The sequence below is a fragment of the Chiloscyllium plagiosum genome, chromosome 42, assembly GCF_004010195.1.
Source record: "Chiloscyllium plagiosum isolate BGI_BamShark_2017 chromosome 42, ASM401019v2, whole genome shotgun sequence".
NCBI classification, from domain to species: Eukaryota; Metazoa; Chordata; class Chondrichthyes; order Orectolobiformes; family Hemiscylliidae; genus Chiloscyllium; species Chiloscyllium plagiosum.
The window spans coordinates 7,950,509-7,969,574 of record NC_057751.1 but is presented as its reverse complement, the minus strand read 5'-3'; the positions used below and the strand labels follow the sequence as shown (position 1 = coordinate 7,969,574).

General features: G+C 45.1%; 1 long non-coding RNA gene across 2 annotated transcripts in view; it reads left to right on the top strand.

The window, feature by feature from the left end:
• Window positions 1–19,066, top strand: part of LOC122543232 — a 184,500-nt gene that overhangs the window by 120,220 nt on the left and 45,214 nt on the right. Inside the window, exon 4 of one of the 2 annotated variants that reach the window (XR_006309967.1) lies at window positions 15,275–15,327. The exons of the other annotated variant lie outside the window; for it this stretch is intronic. This is a non-coding gene — a long non-coding RNA (uncharacterized LOC122543232). Of the gene's footprint in view, window positions 1–15,274; window positions 15,328–19,066 lie in introns of those variants that run through there. 2 annotated transcript variants of the gene reach the window in all.

Below are 19,066 nucleotides of genomic sequence, written 5' to 3'. Positions count from 1 at the left end.
AAGTTCGTCAATGATCAAGAGTCAACTTTGATCCCTCAAAGGTCAACCCGGAATCTCAACATGATTTCCATCCTTGGCCCCATTGTTGAATGAACTCCATATGAAGGCCACTCCCAGTCTGTGAACCAACTTTCTCTCACCTTTGGCCTCAACACAGAAGTGGAGTTGGTGTAAGGTGACACGGTGGGAATGGATTGCAAACACCGTGCGCACATGGTGGTGTGGGTTGGAAAACAGAAATAATCCACAGTGGACAGCCACGCCTCAACATGCAGTGTGGGACTTCATCCCGACTGAACCAACAAGTTTATATCAGTCTCGATAAATACACAGATTGTCAGCGGGTGTCTGTCTCTTGGAAATCTGTCTCCTGGCTGGTGAAAGCATCTTCACTTGGCAGCATTATAGATCACTCAGGGTGTCCTATTGCTGTGACAAGTTTCACTTTGGCCTGGATGTTTTTTGTCAAGAGTAAGGATAAGTGACAGTCAAAGCTCTGACATCTTCCACATCACACGTGGCCGAAAAAAAAGTGCTGCCAGGTTCTTGGCCATTGACATAGGTTGGAAGGAGGTCAACTCTCAGTCTGGCTGCTCTTCATTAGCCATTGGCCAGAACTTGGACGCGCAGCATTGGTCTCAGTTGTAGAGCTGCTGTCCACTCTTCTGTAACACCTCCGATCATGACCATACCAAGGGACAATGCATTGTCTCACCTTCTTTCTCGCACACCTCTCTGGCCGTACCCTCTTTCAGGTTCGCCTGAGTGGTGACAGGTGCACGTCTGAATTGGATGGGTCTCCCAAGGTAACCTCACTCCAAGCCTTAAACCCACGACATACTGCAGTGATGAGGGTGTGCTGCACTGTCTGAGATTGCTGTCTTCAGGATGACGCATCCACATTGCTTCCTGAACACGAGGTGGGAGTGAAGAGAATCCATGGTCGGATTCGAAAAGTGCGAGGAAGTCATCTGTTGACCAACAACGGAGCACTCAATGACTGGTCAGACATGAGCAAACTCAGAGGAACAGAGCAATCTTGGTAGACCGGGGCAATTAAGAAGGCACAAAGGGACAATTACCTTTCACGGTTGGGGCATAGATTAAAAGAGCAGAGGGATTATGTTGGAGCGATACTATTTTAGGTTTGGGTCACAGCTGGAGTACTGTGTGCAGTTCTCCTCACCACACAATGTGAAGGATGTGATGGCAGTGGAGAGTGTGCAGAGGGGATTCACCAGGATGTTTTCTGGGATGGGGTATTTCAGCAGTTCAGATTGTTTCCTTGGGCGCAAAGAAGGTTGGCGGGGTGGGGGCGGCGGTGGGGAGGGGTGGGGGGAGTGAGGGTGAACGATGGAGACTGACAGAAGTCAGTAAGATTATGAGGTGCTTGAACAGGATGAATGGAGAGTATCTGTTCCCCTTTATGGCAGGGTCAGTAACAAGGGGATGTGATCTGAAGGTGAAAGGCGGGAAGTTTAGAGTGGATTTGAAGGGAAAACTGGTTGCGCAGAGGATGATGGAAATCTGGATTAGACTGCCTTGGAGGGTATTTGAGGCAGGAAGCCTCACAACCTGAAAAAAGTATTTCAGGTGTCAGAACATTTGAGGCCAAGTGCAGCAAAGTGCATTGGTGACATCTTTTTGATGGGCTGAAGGACCTCTCGCCTACTGCATGGTCTTGTGGCTTGACTGGTATACGGTTGCCTTTTTTTTTATCAGGGAATGAGTAGATTAGATCTTGCAGTGCATAACATGTGCTGCAAAACAACAGGAGCTACATAAAAAGAAATTATGCTATTGAAAATGAGTGACATGGCAGTGAAGGAAGAAAAAATTGATTCAGAGAGGTCAGCAGTTGCTCAGAGACAATTTCCATCCAAGCATACATTTTTCAAAAGAGGCGATCCTAATTACAACCACATTGCTCCCCAGCCACAAGTGAATTAGATGCCTCACTCCCGGGCAGTTCAGTTTTCTTAATGAAACCAGAATCCCGTTCTCCTTGCATCAATTATTCTCTGTTCAGCGAAATTTAAATATTGAACATAAGTTAAGAAAAGTAGAGCATCACTTGGAGCTTTTTATTAAAATGATTCACTCCAAATTTAGATAAGAGTGTTTCTGGGAAGCCTGTGACATGAAGCAGTGCTTTTTAATCAGAAGGTCCGTGCACAGCAAAGAACTGACACTGCTGCTGATTACATGAATGTTAAGTGATATTTCGCGGTGAATATCTCAAACCCTGTCATTCACCTCAGTATTTAGGAACAGCTGGCACTGGGAGGGAGTCACATTCGTAGGTATAGCGAACATTCTGATGGCGCTGGCTTCACTTAGTTGAAGCTCAACGAAATCAGGGATGTGGACAGGTCCATGCAGCAGAGAAATTCCTCCTCATCTGTGTCTTAAATTATGCCCTCTGGTTCTTCGCTCTCCCACAAAGGAAAATAGCTTCTCTGCTTCTACCCTGTCATGTCCCATAAGTATCTTGTGTGTTGCAATAAGGTCACCTCTTATTCTTCTAAATGCCAATGAGTACAGGTCCAACCTACTCCAGGAATTCTCTCTCTCGCATTGATTTTAAAAAAGAGTCGCGGTTCTTGAAATACCATCATAAAACCCCTCGAAACACACAGGCAAAATCCCATACGCCATGAGTTCAAAATCCAGATTCTGAAATGAATTGTATTGAAACACATAGGCACAGAAATGGCACATCTTCCATCACAGATTGCATGATGTTCACTCAATTGTCAGGTTGCGTTATGGGTTGAATGTTCTGACAATGGCTTCGAGATCGACACTTAACCCCTTTCCTCTCCTTCCTGGTCTCATATTGACACAATCTGCAAAGCAGCCACTTGCTTACAGGAAGGGACTCATGGAACTGTAAAGATTAAGAGTACACAATCCACTGGCTCCTGGTCGCTTTCGATAGGTAGCATCACTCGGCTGCCTGACTGCTCCTTCCAGTCACTGTTTCACACGGATCAGGGGCTCAATTTCACCTCAACCTTGGCAGAGCGGTTCAGGGAATCAGAATGGATTTCAACTCCAGCCATCTCCACTCTTCCATGCTTTTCCTTCTCCATAGAAGAATATCTTTGAAGAAGGATGTTAGTTAAAGCACGCGCTAGATGATTAGCCTTCTGTCAGTGTCTGGCTCTGTGCTGTGTTGTCAAATGCTAAAATCATTGAGCACCATACCTTTTAAGTGCAGGGCACCTGTAACCTTTTCCCTTCCAGATCCTATTCGATCGTAAATTGGAAGTGTAAAGAATGCTGATCTCTGTTTTTAACAAAAAATTGATTTCAGTCACATCTGGGTCATAGAGTTGTAAATCAGAGTCTCAGTAGGGGTCGGGAGGTCATGTTGCGGCTGTATAGGACATTGGTTTGGCCACGTTTGGAATATTGTGTGCAATTCTGGTCTCCCTCCTATGAGAAGGATGTTATGAAACTTGAAAAGGCTCATAAAAGATTTACAAGGATGTTGCCAGGGTTGGAGGATTTGAGCTTCAGGGATAGGCCGAATAGGCTGGGGCTGTTTTCCCGGGAGCATTGGCAGCTGTGGGGTGACCTTATAGAGGTTTATAAAATCATGAGGGACATGGATAGGGTAAATGGACAAGGTCTTTTTCCTGGGGTGGGTTGGGGGTGGGGTGGAGGTTGTGGGGAGTCTAAAATCAGAGGGCATAGGTTTCAGGTGAGAGCAGAAAAAGTTCAAAGGGACCTAAGGGTCAACTTTTTCACACAAAAAGTGGTGCGTGTATGGAATGAGCTGCCAGAGGAAATGGTGGAGGCTGGTACAATTACAACATTTAAAAGGCATCTGGATGGGTGCATGAATAGGAAGTGTTTAGAGGGTTCTGGGCCAAGTGGTGGCAAATGGAATTAAATTAATTTCGGATATCTGGTTGGCATGGACGGATTGGACAGAGTGGTCTGTTTCCGTGCTGTATATGTCTGTGACTATATAATTGTTCCAATATAGAAACATCCCATAAGCACATCCTCGGCAAAATGCAGATTGTATCTCATTGCAAATTCCAGTAGCAGCAAGACAAGCCCCAGCTTTTGGCTGTAACCGAGAGAGAGAACAAAATAGTTTCCACTTCTTCAAGACACAACTGCTGAAAGCTAAAACTAAAAATTATGGTTCTGTGAGAGCTTGACCACACCCATTCAGGCTGCTTCTATTGTTCCAACTTTTAAAATAAGCCCCAAGGCATCACAAGCTGTTTATTCTCGTGGCTCTGATGGACTGCTCATCACCTCTGCCTTAAAACGTCTCTGTAAAAAAAAAGGACAAAATCCATCTCTGAAAGTAACAATACTATTTCTTGATGGCACAAAGTCATTGTTAAATTGGTAGCGCCGCTCCTGCGGACCATGGATTGTGACTTGCACATCCTCTCGTAATTCTGGTTTGGTTATCTCTGCCTGTCAGGTTTCCTCTCCCTCAGAATGGTGAAGTCTCCCCTGGTAGATTTCCACAAAATCTTAATTTGTTATGTGTTTATGCATTCTCTGCTTTGAGGTGGTGCATCCCTCTCTGGAACAGACCCCTTCCAGATTTCTGCCCAGACTCCCGGACGTGATGCTTATATTGCTCTTCGACCATTGGACCAATGCGTTTGCGGTCTCATTCCTTGTCAGGAAGGACAGGGGCATAGAGGAATTTGCAAGTAAGGGTGAGAATTTTAAAAGCCTTCTCCCTCTTTCACTCTGTCTCCGTCACATCTCCCATGGAAGAATTTCCAAATGACCCTCTTCCATTCTCATTCAGTCAGGCAATACGTTTTGCAAGACTCTCAGTGGGACCATATTTCTTTCCGATAGCGATGAAGGTGGGACCATATTTCTTTCCGATAGCGATGAAGGTTGAACGTGCCAAACATTCAACCGATCCAGAGCAGAGGGGTTAAATTGTTCTTGCAGTGCTACGTTTTGCAGGATTCTCAATGGGGCCCTATTTCTTTGTGATTGCAATGAAGGAACTTGCCAAATATCCAACTGATCCAGGGCGAAGGAGTTAAGTCCTTCATGCAGTGATATTTTTGTCACATCCAGCATAAATGAAGTTCTGAATCTGCAGTTGAGTCAGGTTGCCTTGTAAAAAAATCACATTTCTCCCATCAGCACCAGACTGAAGTGTTTCGATAAAACTCAAACAGTAACATGGTCCTGCTCTGCATTGTCAAAATAAATATATTTTTGGAAGACAATCTGCCCATCAGCAGACATCATGAGCCAGTACTCCGGTAGAAATCTCAGCAGTTAATATGCAAGGTACTTCATGAAGGCACTAAAATGGGACCAGTGCAAACACTTGCAGCTCACTGAGTCTACTGTCTGGTCACTCACTGAGTGCATGCACCCTGTCTGATTGTCTCATTATTTGTCAAGTGCAATGCCTTTTGGCTTCTATCACCTGAGATTAAAATTGAGCTTCATGCTCAATGCCTGTCCCCTTCCAGAAGTCAGAGGAATGTTCAGTACTTCATCCCCCCCAAACATGACAGAAGAATTTGTGGGTGGCAATGGCCTAGTGGTATAATCACGAGACGATTAATCCAGTAACTCAGCTAATGTTTTGGGAACCCGGGTTCAAACCCCAGCAAGGCAGGTGGATGATTAAAAAACTGGAATTAATATTCTGGTGATGAGTGTGAACCCAATGTTGATTGTTGTAAGAACCCGTCTGGTTCACTGACCTCCTTTAGGTAAGAAAATCTGCCGTGCTTACCTGGTCTGGCCTGCATGTGACTCCAGACCCACAGCAATGTGGTTGACTCTTAACTGCCCTCTAGGCTGTCAGGAGTGGGCAATAAATGCTGGCCTAGCCAGAGCTGCCCACATCCCCTGAGTGAATAAAAAAATTTGAGCTTCCGGTGGGCGATGTGCTTCAGTAATGACATTACAGGATTGGTGTCAAGGCGTTCACTGTGCTGTGTAAACTCACATCCCACTGCAGTGCATTGAGAAAATGAGTCGAGTTGAGGGTGGGGTACCCTTGAACTGAACAGTCACACATCCAGTTTGCTCCTCAGCCTTCCAAAGCCAGTGTTCCCTCTGTGGAAGTTACATCCTCTTGTCTTGTGTGTCTTGACTTTAAGAGAGTCCACCTTGAAGGACTCCTTGTGCTGTATGTATACAATGTTGTGACTCTGCCTGCTGGTTTCATGATGCACGGAGCCAGAAATCACAATGTTTGCTGCGGTCTCTATTTGGTGACCAGGACTGTGTCTCAGTGATTCAAATGAACTCATTCACAGTGGATGAGCGATTGATTGGCAGACTCCATACAACATCCTTCAAGCCACAGACTACCCTGACTTGGAGCTGTATCACTTGTTGCTGCACTGACGCTGTGTCAGAACGTTTCTCTCTCATTGTGACAACACAACATTGATGCACGGGGCAGCAAGTAATTAAAGAAGGTGACGCCCCATCACCATCCTCAGGATGATGAAGGATCATCCAGAACGAAGGACCCGATACCCAATATGAGCAAGACGAATACCATGCAAGGACTGCACTAATCACTATATAGGACAAACAGGAAGACAGCTAACAATCCGCATACATGAACATCAACTAGCCACGAAACGACACGACCAGCTATCCTTAGTAGCCACACACACAGACAACAAGCAACATGAATTCGACTGGGACAACACTACTATCACAGGGCAAGCCAGACAGAGAACAGCCAGGGAACTCCTAGAGGCATGGCATTCATCCGAACAGAACCACAACAATGATGAAGGATAGTCAACAAATGCTGGCCTTGTTAACAAAATCCTTTTCTCAAATGGAGATGTTCATTGAAGTAAATCATCACCTTCAACATGATCTGTGCTCTTATTTTTTGTTACCAAAATGCAGTAGGTGTTGTCCTGTGTGGGATGTATGATGTGGAGGTGCTGGTGTTGGACTGGGGTGTGATATGGACTAGGCCAGACCACTCAAAACATTGTTAAGCAGGCAGCCCAGACCGTAACTTTGCAGTTTGTTTTGGTAAGTGTACACTGAAAATTATCTGGAGTAAGTTAGCTGGGTTGACCGTCAGGTTTTAAAACAGACAAAAATTTATTCACAAAATTATGAAATGAAATACAAAGAACAGCATAAAGAACACCTACTGACCTCAGTCTATCCAACCTAGACTTAACTATGCTGTTCTGAATATGCACAACAGTCCCAATAAACAAACCCCTCAAAGACAGTAAAAATGAAACAAAGGTCAAAGTTAGAAGGGCAGAAGGAGAGAGAGTCGAGCAGCCTGTTTCCACACAGCCCACTGCTGAACTCTGAGATAAAGTTCAAAACTGAACTGCTCAGCTAGAGAGCTGGCCACGCTCCCTTGTCTTATACAGGTTACTTCTGAAAACATAAGAGCTTTGACCTAAAGACTCATCTGTTTATGTATAAACAAAAAGGCCTTTCATCTCTCGACCAAACCCAGACATTTTGAATCCTGGCCTGTTTACGACCCTTCTGAAAGAAACCAAGGACGCAGTATTCTTGAGAAAAAAGGACCAGCTTTGTGACAGGTGGGCAAGGTCAGAAGTCATATGATACCGGGGTATTGTCCAGCAGGTTTCGTTGAAATCGTAAGCTTTTGGAGCGCTTTCTGACTCCACTGGACAAAGGAGCAGCACTCGGAAAGCTTGTGATTTCACATAAACCTGCTGGGCAGTAACCTGGTGTCATGTGACTTCTGACCAATTGTTGGACATAGACTAAAGAAGATGTCTTTCGCTGCAGCTTTGTGAAGACTTTCTCCAATCCTTAGGCAGATAATCCTGAACGTTATTGATTTTTGTGGATCGAAACCGGAGAGATGCACTTCAGATCTTGTGGAAAACAGCCATCCTGACAGGAATGTGGCCTGATTTGCTTGTTATTCAAACTTGAAGGTTTCAGTATATTTTCAGAATAATAAAAAAGACAAGCACTTAGCTATTAGATTGATTTAATGAACCAATGTTTAACTGTAGGCTTGGGAATTAGACCTCACACAACTCTCTGATGCCCAGAGATAATAATTATCTCACTGTTAGCAATGAGATAAAAAAAGATGGTGCGACGCACTGAATTTAATCAAGTTTTCTTGAAGAATACAAATTTGTTCTACAGGGGAATGTGACATTTTTATACAGAAAGGCCAATGACTTAAATATGTTTTTGCTTTCATAGAGGTTGCAGTTTGAGTCTCCAGATTCAATCTCCTGATGGAGATGGATTGTCACATTTACATTACAACTCATTATTACCAATTGACTTTGGAAACTCTGGTGTTGCATTGCTTTTCTACTGTTTCCCCTCTATATTCCCCCACTTTCTCCTTCACTGTTCATTCTGGCTTGCTGTGTACCTGACCTCTGTCATAAGACAGGGTCAGCACTCGGTGTGTGAACATGGGTGATTTTATTGAATGCACCTCTATCCACAGAAGGAATGAACCACAGACCCAGGGCCCAGTTCTGGGTGATCTGATGCTGGTGTGGCAGACCTCATGGAGCCTGTGCTTGTCAAGAGATGTAGGTAAAGGTTGCAGGGATGTGGAATAAGCTGGGAGTAGGGCTCAACTGGTCTGACGTCGAGAACACAGGGCAATCTGAGTGGGCTGACTTCTGTGTTACGCCGTGGGCAATCCCATCATGTGAGAGTGTGTGTGGATGATGAAAGAAGACTTGTGCAAGCTCTGTCCTCGAGTCCTTTGCAGTGGCACCAGGGAGGTCTTCAAAATTATGGCCACCGTTTTGAATATTCAAAGCAGACGGTAGTTTTGCAGAGAGTTAACAGCTATTGAAATGGCACATAGTGTTTGGCAGAACAAAGCAGCGTGTTGCTGGAAAGCACAGCAGGTCAGGCAGCATCCAAGGAGCAGGAGAATCGACGTTTTGGGCATAAGCCTTTCATCAAGAATGAGGATTGTGGGCCAGGGCTGAGAGGTAAATGGGTGGAGGTGGGGCGGAAGGACGCTGAGAAAGTGATAGGTGGATGAAGGTGATAGGTCGGGGTTGGGGGGGATGGGGCGCGGTGATGGACAGGTCCAGAGAGCAGTGCGGCATTGGAGTCGTGGGACTGAGATAATGTGGGGAGAGGGGAAATGAGGAACATGTTGAAAACCACTTTTATCCCGTGTGGTTGCAGGGTCCTCAGGTGGAATGTGAGGCATCTTTCGTCCAGGCGACGGATGGAAACAGTTTGGTAATGGAGGGGGTGCAGGACCTGCATGTCCTTAGCTGACTGGGAGGGGGAGTTGAAGTTTTCAGCCACAGGGTGGTGGGGTTGGCAGGTGCGGGTGTCCCAGAGATGTTCTCTGAAATAGTCCACAAGAAGGCGTCTGTCTCCCTGATGTAGAGCAGACCACACCGGGTGCAACGGGTGCAGTAGATGACATTGGTAGATGTACAGGTAAACTTCTGGCGGATGTGGAAGGATCCCTTGGGGCCTTGGACAGAGGTGAGGGGAGTTGTGATACAAGTCAAATGCCCTGTTGGGGTCATTAGAAAATGCCGAACTTTAAATTAGTAGGGTATGATGACAACCACCATTCTCCCCACACTCACTCACTATTGCATTAGTGGTACCCCCTCCACGCTTCAGCTCTGATGAAGAGTCATCTAGACTCGAAACGTTAACTTACTGTGTCTCCATGGATGCTGCCTGAACCCATGTGATATCCAAACATTTGTTGTTTTCAGAGTAAAATCCCACCAGGGGATGTAATGAGATTCCTGCTTTGGACGTGAAAAGGAGAGGAAACATCAGTGACCGTTCAGTTCTTGTGCGGCCTCACCCTTCGTGATGAATCGGTCCAAACTATGGGCCAGTTTTGTGGATTACTGAGGTGGCTGATGAGTTCCTTTCACTTTTCTGAGTCTGACGGGCGTAGAATCAATCCACCCGGCGACACTTATATGTTTGTCACCTCTATCTCTCCTGCTTTCCTGAGATTCGCCTTGACATCTGCCAGAACCTCAGCTGGGTGGATTCTTCTGAAACCCTGCGGGTCCGGATGCTGGCTCAGGGTGGTCTATTCTGCTACGGAGCTCGTCACACTCGAAATCGTGTCCTGCGCCTGTTCTGATCCAAATGGACATCCCTCCAGGCTGGAGTCACTCGCTCCCTGTGGAAACTTCCTCCTCGACTGATCGTTGGCCTGATGTGTTTCATCCCAGATACTTGACCTCACCGTGGTTCACTCGATGTCACTTGTGAACCAGGTGGTGATGGGTTCCAGTTCCGCTGACCTGAGCCTGTACTCCACGGTGTGTCGGTTTTGCCATTTTCAAGTGAGGCGAAACGTAGAAACACTGGAAAAATAGGTGCAGGAGTCGGCCCTTTGACCCTTCGAGCCTGCACCACCATTCAATGTGATCATGGCTGTACAATTTCATTACCCCATTCCTGCTTTCTCTTCATGCTTGTTCAACTGAGATCCCATTCGATCTCTCAGATGGCTCTGAGGATCCCACGGCACTATTTCTGAGAGATGCAGTGGTCCTCACCGCTTGTGATCTGGCTGATATTGATCCCTTAATTGACGCCGTGAGGGAGCAGATAATCCAACTGCTATTGGACAGTAGTACATGTCTGAATTGATAGTGCTCTTGCCTACATGACAACAATAACTACCCTTCAACAAGCAAATATTCCCTCCGTTGTCGAGCATTTTGATTGAGCATCAGGTTCCACATTTTTTTTTCGTTTATTTACAGGATGAGGGTATTGCTGCCAAGCTCAGCATTTATTGCCCATTCCTAATTGCCCAGAGGGCAGTTAAGAGTCAACCACATTGCTGTGGGTCTGGAGTCACACGTAAAGATGGCAGTTTCCTTCCCTAAAGGACCTGAGTGAACTCGATGGGATTTTTACGACAATCGACAATGGATTCATGGTCATCATTAGATTCTTAATTCCAGGTGTTTATTTCTTCAAATTTCACCATCTGCCTTAGTAGGATTCGAACCCAGGTCCCCAGAACATAAACTGGGTCTCTGGATTAGCAGTCTGTAATGATCCCGCTAGGCTATTGCTTCCCCATGTTCACGTCTGGAATGTCAACCAAGTTTGGGAAGAGAGTAAAATCTCAAGATTCCATGGTTTAGAACAAACCAAATAAATTTGAGTTAACAAGGTAAGAAAGGGAATTCTTTACCTCGAAGGGCTGTCGAGATTTGGTTGTTAAATATTTTCAAGGCTGAGATAGACAGATTTGTAACCAGTGCAGGAATAAATGGTCACAGGGAAACATGCGCATGTTTGGACTGTGGGAATCAAATCATCTCTCCTCAACCTTGATTGATGGTCCCATCATCATTTTCTTCAACAGTACAAGTCCTCACAGGATGGACCAGAAACTGAACTGGGCCAACTCCAGAAATACAATGACCAGAGGATCGGGTCAGAGATTGTCAGTTCTGTGTGCGTAACTGCCTTCCTGACTCTCCAGAGCCTTTCCATTATGTACCAGGCATAAGTCATCGAGTTAGAAGTACCTTGAGACTGGAAGACTCTGCTCCAACATCAGAAAGGCAGTGACTTGTATCAAGGCCCTGATGTTACAAATTCATGGGGATCACAGTCTATACAAGACTTGCACACTTTCCTCCCTTGTACCCTGTTGTCATTTGAAGAAAAGTCATTTATCTTCTGCAGTTGTTTGTACCTTCAACCCTGTGCTATCCCAGTTGCATTTGTTTGATATTGAAGGTGGTTTGATTTATCGCATTGCAATTCCTTGCAGCTTCTTTCATTCAGCTAATGAGCCCACTATCTGTTTGTTCACCTTGAGCCGCTGATGCTTAGCCCTTGTTATCATTAACTGATGTCTCTCCATATTGATTTGGCTGTCTCCTTCTCGCTGTTACATCTACCTGTTTAATATGTGATGTATTTTCTCTTACTTAAAATACAATTGTGATTATGGGGTTGATAAGCCAAAACATTTATCAGTTTATTCTGCGCACGTCGAACTTGATGTGCAGGAATTCAGTTTAATGCAGAAAGATCTGAAATAATACATGGTGCAAGGAGAAGTCCAGAAAAGGAAAGGAAAACGATAAAAGTTATTGGGCAACAAGTCAATGAAGGTGAAGAGAAGCCTTGATTTTGGTGGAAGAGGTGTTGAATGTAAAAACATTGATTTCTTGTTGACGTTATATGAAGATTCACAGGGGAACAGTTGCTTCATGGTGCAACAGAAAAGACCATGGCAGATGCACACACCATTGGACTTGCAGTCCAAAAGCTGAGGCTTATATTCTGGGATTATACATGCAAATCTTGTGATGAGAGCTGGTGGAATTTAACTTCTACTCATAAATCCAGATGCCGAAGGAAGCTATGAACAGTGAAATGAGAATCAATTGCCCTAAGTTAAAACAAAATCTGGTTCACCCAAGCCATTCAAGAAAGGAAATCTACCTTGCTTGCTTAATCTGATGTACCTGTTTGACTTTCTGAACTGCCCTCTGACATAGTGCAGGGAGTCAACACTTCACAGTAACTCATGGACTCATACAATATCCGATCATGGAAGCAGATAATCTGGCCTGTCAAGTCTGAGCAACCATTTCTTGCCATGGACCAGTAAGAAAGTGCAAGCTTTGGGAGTTGAGCTCAGTGCATTCTTAAAATCGACATTTGTGGATAAGGGTGAGGTGGACATGTAATGGCTTTCAGAGAAGGAAACCTTACTTGGTGTGGCCCACATGTGACTCCAGACCTAGAGCAATGTGGTTGATTCTTAACTGCCTTCTGGGTAATTAGGGATGCAGCAATAAATGCTGGCCATTCAACCTCTTGAATCTCCCCTGCCATTCAGTGAGATGATCTGATAATCCTCAGCTCCAGCTTCCTGCTTTTCTCCCATAACCTTTGACTCCCTGCGTGATTAAAAAAGCTGTCTGCCTCAAGTCGATCCTTAAAATATGGTACCTATTCTGGATCTCAGTTGGATTTCTCCAGTTAGTCCCATTCCTCTTACCATTGGACCTGTCAATGTTACTATCTCCATTGTCTTCCAGTTCTCTTTTGAATGTTACTGTGGAGTTTGTGTCCACCATCCTTTCAGACAATGTAATCCACATCACAGAACCTCACCCTATCAGAAGTATTTCCTGGTATCCCTCTGCATCTTATGCCATTCATATTGATGTTTAACTGAGCACTGTGCCTAATGGACACCTGTGAGTTCAATTTTACTGATGCAATTGCCCAACTGGGAGAGAATGAACTGTTCTCTGTTCATTATGGTCCGCTGTATGCTTTCTGACTGGTGGTAAGTTTGTATTCCTGGATTTGGTTGACTTGATTCTTTTTTCTTACTTCCTCCTCGGGATGTTCATGTCACGGGCAAGGTCAGCAATCATTGCCCATCCTTGACTGCCTTTGTAGTGAGTAGTTTGCTCAGCCTTTTCAGAGGGTAATTCAGAGCCAACCTTCTGATTTGTCACTCTCTTGTCACAAGAGGGTCATGAACACGAATTTCCACCCGTGAAGGAACATGATGAGCTTTTGCAGTAATCGAGAATAAAGTCTTTTGCTCACCGTGACTGATGTCAGCTTCATATTCCAAGAGTGTTGAACCAAAAATTCCCACAGCCTATGATTGTCAACATCTGGTGACACATGGTCACTGTGGGAGCATCTTGAACAGATACTGACCTTTGACCTGCTCTTCCTCATTTTGGTAGATTCACTTTACAGGATGGAAGCTGTTGAGAGGGCCGCATTGATAATGCTGTAGTGAGGGGAAGCTGGACATCAGGTATCTGATATTAACAGTACAAGGACTGATAAAGGGGTTTGTTCCTCATAAATGGCACCTTCTTCTCTTGCTATTGAGGATGTTCTCTGCTGTGCTACTTCCTTGGATTTTTGCCTGACAACCGGGCAAGGAATGACCAGGAACTTCCTTCCACTCCAGGTATGCCTGACTCCAGACCAGTTCTGCCAAGATCAATTGATGCTCAGATTTCCCTGCCTTAGGAATATGGCCGAATATAAAAGATTGGGAACCGAGGGCGGGATCCGTCACAACTGTGTGTACAAAACGTTAGTGTGGCCTCGCTTGGAATATTGTGTACAGTTCTGGTCCCCCCCTCCCCCCAATTACAGGAAGGATGTGGAAGTATTGGAAAAGGTGCAGAGGAGATTTACCAGGATGTTACCTGGTCTGGAAGGGAAGGTCATATGAGGAAAGGCTGAGGGACTTGGGTCTGTTCTCATTGGAGAGAAGAAGGCGAAGAGGTGTTTTGGTAGAGACATACAAGATGATCAGAGGATTAGATAGGGTGGACAGTGAGAGTCCTTTTTCTAGGATGATGTTGGCTTGTAAGAGGGAGCATAGCTGCAAATTGAGGGGTGATAGATTTTAAGACAGACTTCAGAGGCAGGTTCTTTACTCAGAGAAGGGTAAGGACATGGAATGTCCTGCCTGCCAATGTAGTGAACTCAGCCACATTAGGGGCATTTAAACAGTCCTTGGATAAGCACATGGATGATGATGGGATAGTGTAGGGCTATGGGCTTAGATTAGTTCACAGGTCGGCGCAACATCGAGGGCCTGTTCTGCATGGTATTGTTGCATGTTCTGTGTTCTATGTGTGCTACCCTGTACAACAATACGAAATGTACTAATGCGGGCTTCAGTCACTGATCAATCTCGCCAAATGGGGCAGATTTTCACAAACTTGGAATGTGGTACGATTGTACATGACAAAAGACCAGCCTGAACGGATGCCAAGAGCTTCTCAGGGGATGGGGAGGAGATGCAACTGTTTGAGAATTTACCTTCTTCAGGAACTGGGGAAGGAGTGATTTGGCAGGGAAGGGTGTTGGAGCAGGGGATGCATCATCTGAGGTTGTGAGACTGTGAGAGGTAACACATGCTGTGCACGACCATGGAATGTTTTGGTGGCTGTTGACAACTGATGCCAAAAAAATGGGAAAGAGTTCCGTTTGTCGAAATCTGCATTGCTGACTTGATGAGCACAAAATTTCAGAACTGTCCGGAGATGAAAGGGAGATAAAAATATAATCATTCTGGGTCAACAGTCATGTGAGAGATTTATATTTTACAACAACTCAGCATAAATTTTGTTCAAAAGAACTTATATAAAGGATTTCCACAGTCAACTCAAAACAGATCATTGATTTTTGTTTTTAAAATGGCCTCTGGGTTTCATATTCAATGCATATAAACTGGGTTGATCTGCTGTCTGCAGTCAGTTTTTTAATTGTCTTCCAGATCATCTCCAGGAGCTCATTACTTCAGTCGCAGACAGAATGCCAGACAATCCCTCGTCAACCCGGCCAAAACATCACTTCAGAACTTTCACCGCTGCTTTTCATTTTATTTCTGGTGAGATTTTCTCAGTGGTAGTGCCACCCCCCCTTACTCCATCTCTATCGAAGGGACAGACTCACTCCAGTGTAGTTCCTCGAGATTTGTAACAGGTCACGGATGGTAACGTGTTGAAAATTGCGTTGTGTACTTTGTTGGCTATATATACCAGCAGAGGGGGTCTGCTAGGAAGAGAGAAGATGTACATGTCATGGGGCAAGTGGCTAATTAGTACTTGAACGGTACTAATTCTCAATATCACTGGCTGAGTGCCGACTGTCAAGAAAGTCGCAAGGGTCTTGCATGAACTGAGTGGTGGACATCAGGAAGACAACTTTGGCAGTACTTTTACGTGCCATGTTTTTAAACATGATCTTCAGAGCTGAAACAACACTTGAACAGAGTCAGAGTACAGAGGTAAATAGTGTGAGAACCCTGACACATCTTCATGACAACCTGCACTCTACTCAGAATTTTGCGAAGAATACCACCTTCACGTTGACTCCTCTCGAGAAGATGGGCAACTTGGATGAAGCAACATTACATCTTGCATTCGTCTGTGGACATTTGCATAACAGCATGTCCCCACGGTGCTTCACAGAATATTTTGGAACAAAATTTGACTGCAGAGTCTCTTGGGGACATGCTGACCACAATTTTGTCAAAGCAGGAAGTTCGAAGGAGCATCTTGAAGAAATAGAAGCATGAGGTGGGCAGAGGTGGAGGGAGATATTTTGGGAGTTTGCCAAAAATGGAATAGTTAAAATCAAAAGTGTGCAAGAAATGAAGGAACCCAGATATGTTGGAGGCATTCAGGAGGTTGCAGATGACAGAACAGGTAAAATGATGGAGGGAATGGAAAATGACTCAGGTTCTAATAAAATTGAGGCACAGCAATGAAAAGAATTGGAGCTGGAGTCACTCATTCGGCTCTTCGAACCTTGTGCACCATTCAATTTGAACATTAAACTCAGTACTTTATTCCCAGTTTCTCCTTGTACCTTCTGATCCCTGTGGCCCTATGAACTATCCCCAACTCCGTTTTGGAATCATTCAGTGTCTCAGCCTCAATTCCACAGCCTCAGCCACTCTCTGGATGAAGAAATTTCTCCTCGTCTTTGTTCTAAATTATGTTGTCCATGTCTTTAGACTGTGACTTGCCCCCTCCCCCCGTCGCCCCTTCCGGTCCTGGGCTTCCCTCTCAGTGGGAACATCCTTCACGAACTTGCCCTGTCTAATCCTGCTGGATTTCAATGAGATCCCTTCCTCATTATTATGAACTCCAGTGAATATCGTCCTGAACCAATCCAACCCCTCACTGTACTAGAGCTCTTCAGGAGGGTTTAAACTAGTTTGGCGGGTGGGTTGGGAATCGGATCTACGGATCTGAGGATGGCGTGGCTCATGAACAGTCAAATACAGCTTACAGAGAATCTGTGGGGAGGGATAGACAGTTGATAGGGAAAAGTTTCAGTCAGTGTGATTGGTGAAGTGGCAGAACTGGGCTGTTTTAATGCAAGAGGTACCGGGAATACGGGTGATGAACTTAGGGCATGGGTTAGTGCTTGGAACTATGATGTTGTGGCCATTACAGAGACTTGGATGTCACAGGGGCAGGAAAGGTTGTTGGATGTTCTGGGGTTTAGATGTTTCAAAAGGAATAGGGAGCGAGGTGAAAGAAGTGGGGGAGTGGCACTGTTAATCAGGGATCGCATCATGGCTGAAGATCTTGGAATAGGATAAAAGGTTGGCACAGCCTCGAGGGCCAAAAGGCCCGTACTGTGCTGTACTGTTCTATGTTCTGTGTCAGTTCTGCCATCCCAGTACTCAGTCTGGTAAATCTTTGTTGCACTCGCTGCACAGTCAGAACACGTTTCCTCGGATATTGAGACCAAAAAAACAATACTCCAGGTGTAGCCTCACCAAAGCCCTGTGCAACTGCAGCAAGACATCCCTACCTCTGCCATAGAGATGCACAGCACGGATGCAGGCCCTTCGGTCCATCTTGTCCATGTCGACCACTTAGCCTAAATTAATCTTGTCCCATTTGGCCCAGACCACACTAAACCCTTCCTATGCATGTACCCATCCAGATGCCTTCTAAATGCTGTAATTGTAATCAGCCTCCACCACTTCCTCTGGCAGTTCATTCCATCCATGCATCACCCGCTGCATGAAAAAGTTGCCCCTTAGGTCCCTTTTAAGTCTTTCTCCATTCACTAATGCCCCCAAAACCCTGACAACCCTACCCTGGAGGAAAGACCTTGTCTATTTACTCTATCTCAAATCCTTACACTACAGAAGCCAATATACCATTTGCCTTCTTCACTGCTCGCTGCACCTCGATGCTTGCTTTAAGCGACTGGTGCATGATGGCACCCAGATCTCATTGCATTTCCCCTTTCCCAATGTAATGCATCAGGAGCAAGTGAGAACTGCAGTTGCTGGAGAGTCAGAGTCAAAATGTGTGGCGTTGGAAAAAGCACACGCAGGTCAGGCAGCATTGGAGGAGCAGGAGATGGAAATGTGTTGCTGGAAAAGCGCAGCAGGTCAGGCAGCATCTAGGGAACAGGAGAATCGACGTTTCGGGCATTAGCCCTTCTTCAGGAGCAGGAGAGTCAACTTCTCAGGCATAAGCTCTTCATCAGGAATTAATGAATGAAACAATGACTGTCTAGCTCCTCGGATGCTGCCTGACCTGCTGAGCTTTTTCCAGTGCCACACTTTTCGACTCCAGTCTAATGCATTGTCAGACTTCTTCGCTGACAAAAAACCAGAAGTTGTGAGAGATGCTTTGCATTAACAAATGAACAGAGAAGGGGAGAGAAAGAACTTGCACTTACAATTTGCCTTTTGAGATATAAAGATGTCCCAAAGCATTCAGTTAGGGTCATTTCAGGTGCACTCTCTATTGCAACGTAACTCATTCGAAACTTGATCTTCCAAAGATGTGAGTTATATGTGCACAATGGCCTGGTACAAACTCTCCTGTCCCCAAACTACATTCCTGCGTCCAGAAACATTCACTCCACTGCTTTTTGTTTCAAGAACAATGAAAATTTAAACCAAATAATTCCAGGTCTTTTCCCCAAAATCCAAGAAAGTATGTTTTGTTAGGAACAAATTATTGAAGATGCTGGACTCTGCATTGAAAACAAGAAGTGCTGGAAATGACAGCTGGTCGGACAGCATCCATAGAGAGAGAGAGCGGACTAATGTTTCAAGTATCGCTGACACTTCATCAGAGCTGAAGTGAAGTGTGGAGGGGACAGCATGTGTGCCATAGCTTTGGGGGAGGTGGGCGGAGTCAGCAGGTGCAGTTGGAGAGAGATGTTGATAGTTCAGGTTGAGTGATTGTGTGTTGTGGTGTTCTGTCTTGCCTGTCCATGATACACAATCTTTTCAGAAAATAAAGCACAGACGGAATTGTATTGAAGTTTCCGACAGTGAAGAGCAAGTCAGATTGCTTTTGAGGTATGCATTTGCTTCCATCTGCATTTTTCAATTCTGTTGGTGTCTTATTCTTATGAAGTCTGCAAAATGATATTCACTTGAAAGGGAAACATAGATAAATGGAATGCCTCAGAGGTGTGTGCCAGTGTGGCGGAGCAATGCGAGATTCTGTATTTAGTTTTCCAGCCAAATTTAGAGGTGCCCTTGGCCAGTGAATAGCTGTCATATTTCAGTGTGACCAAT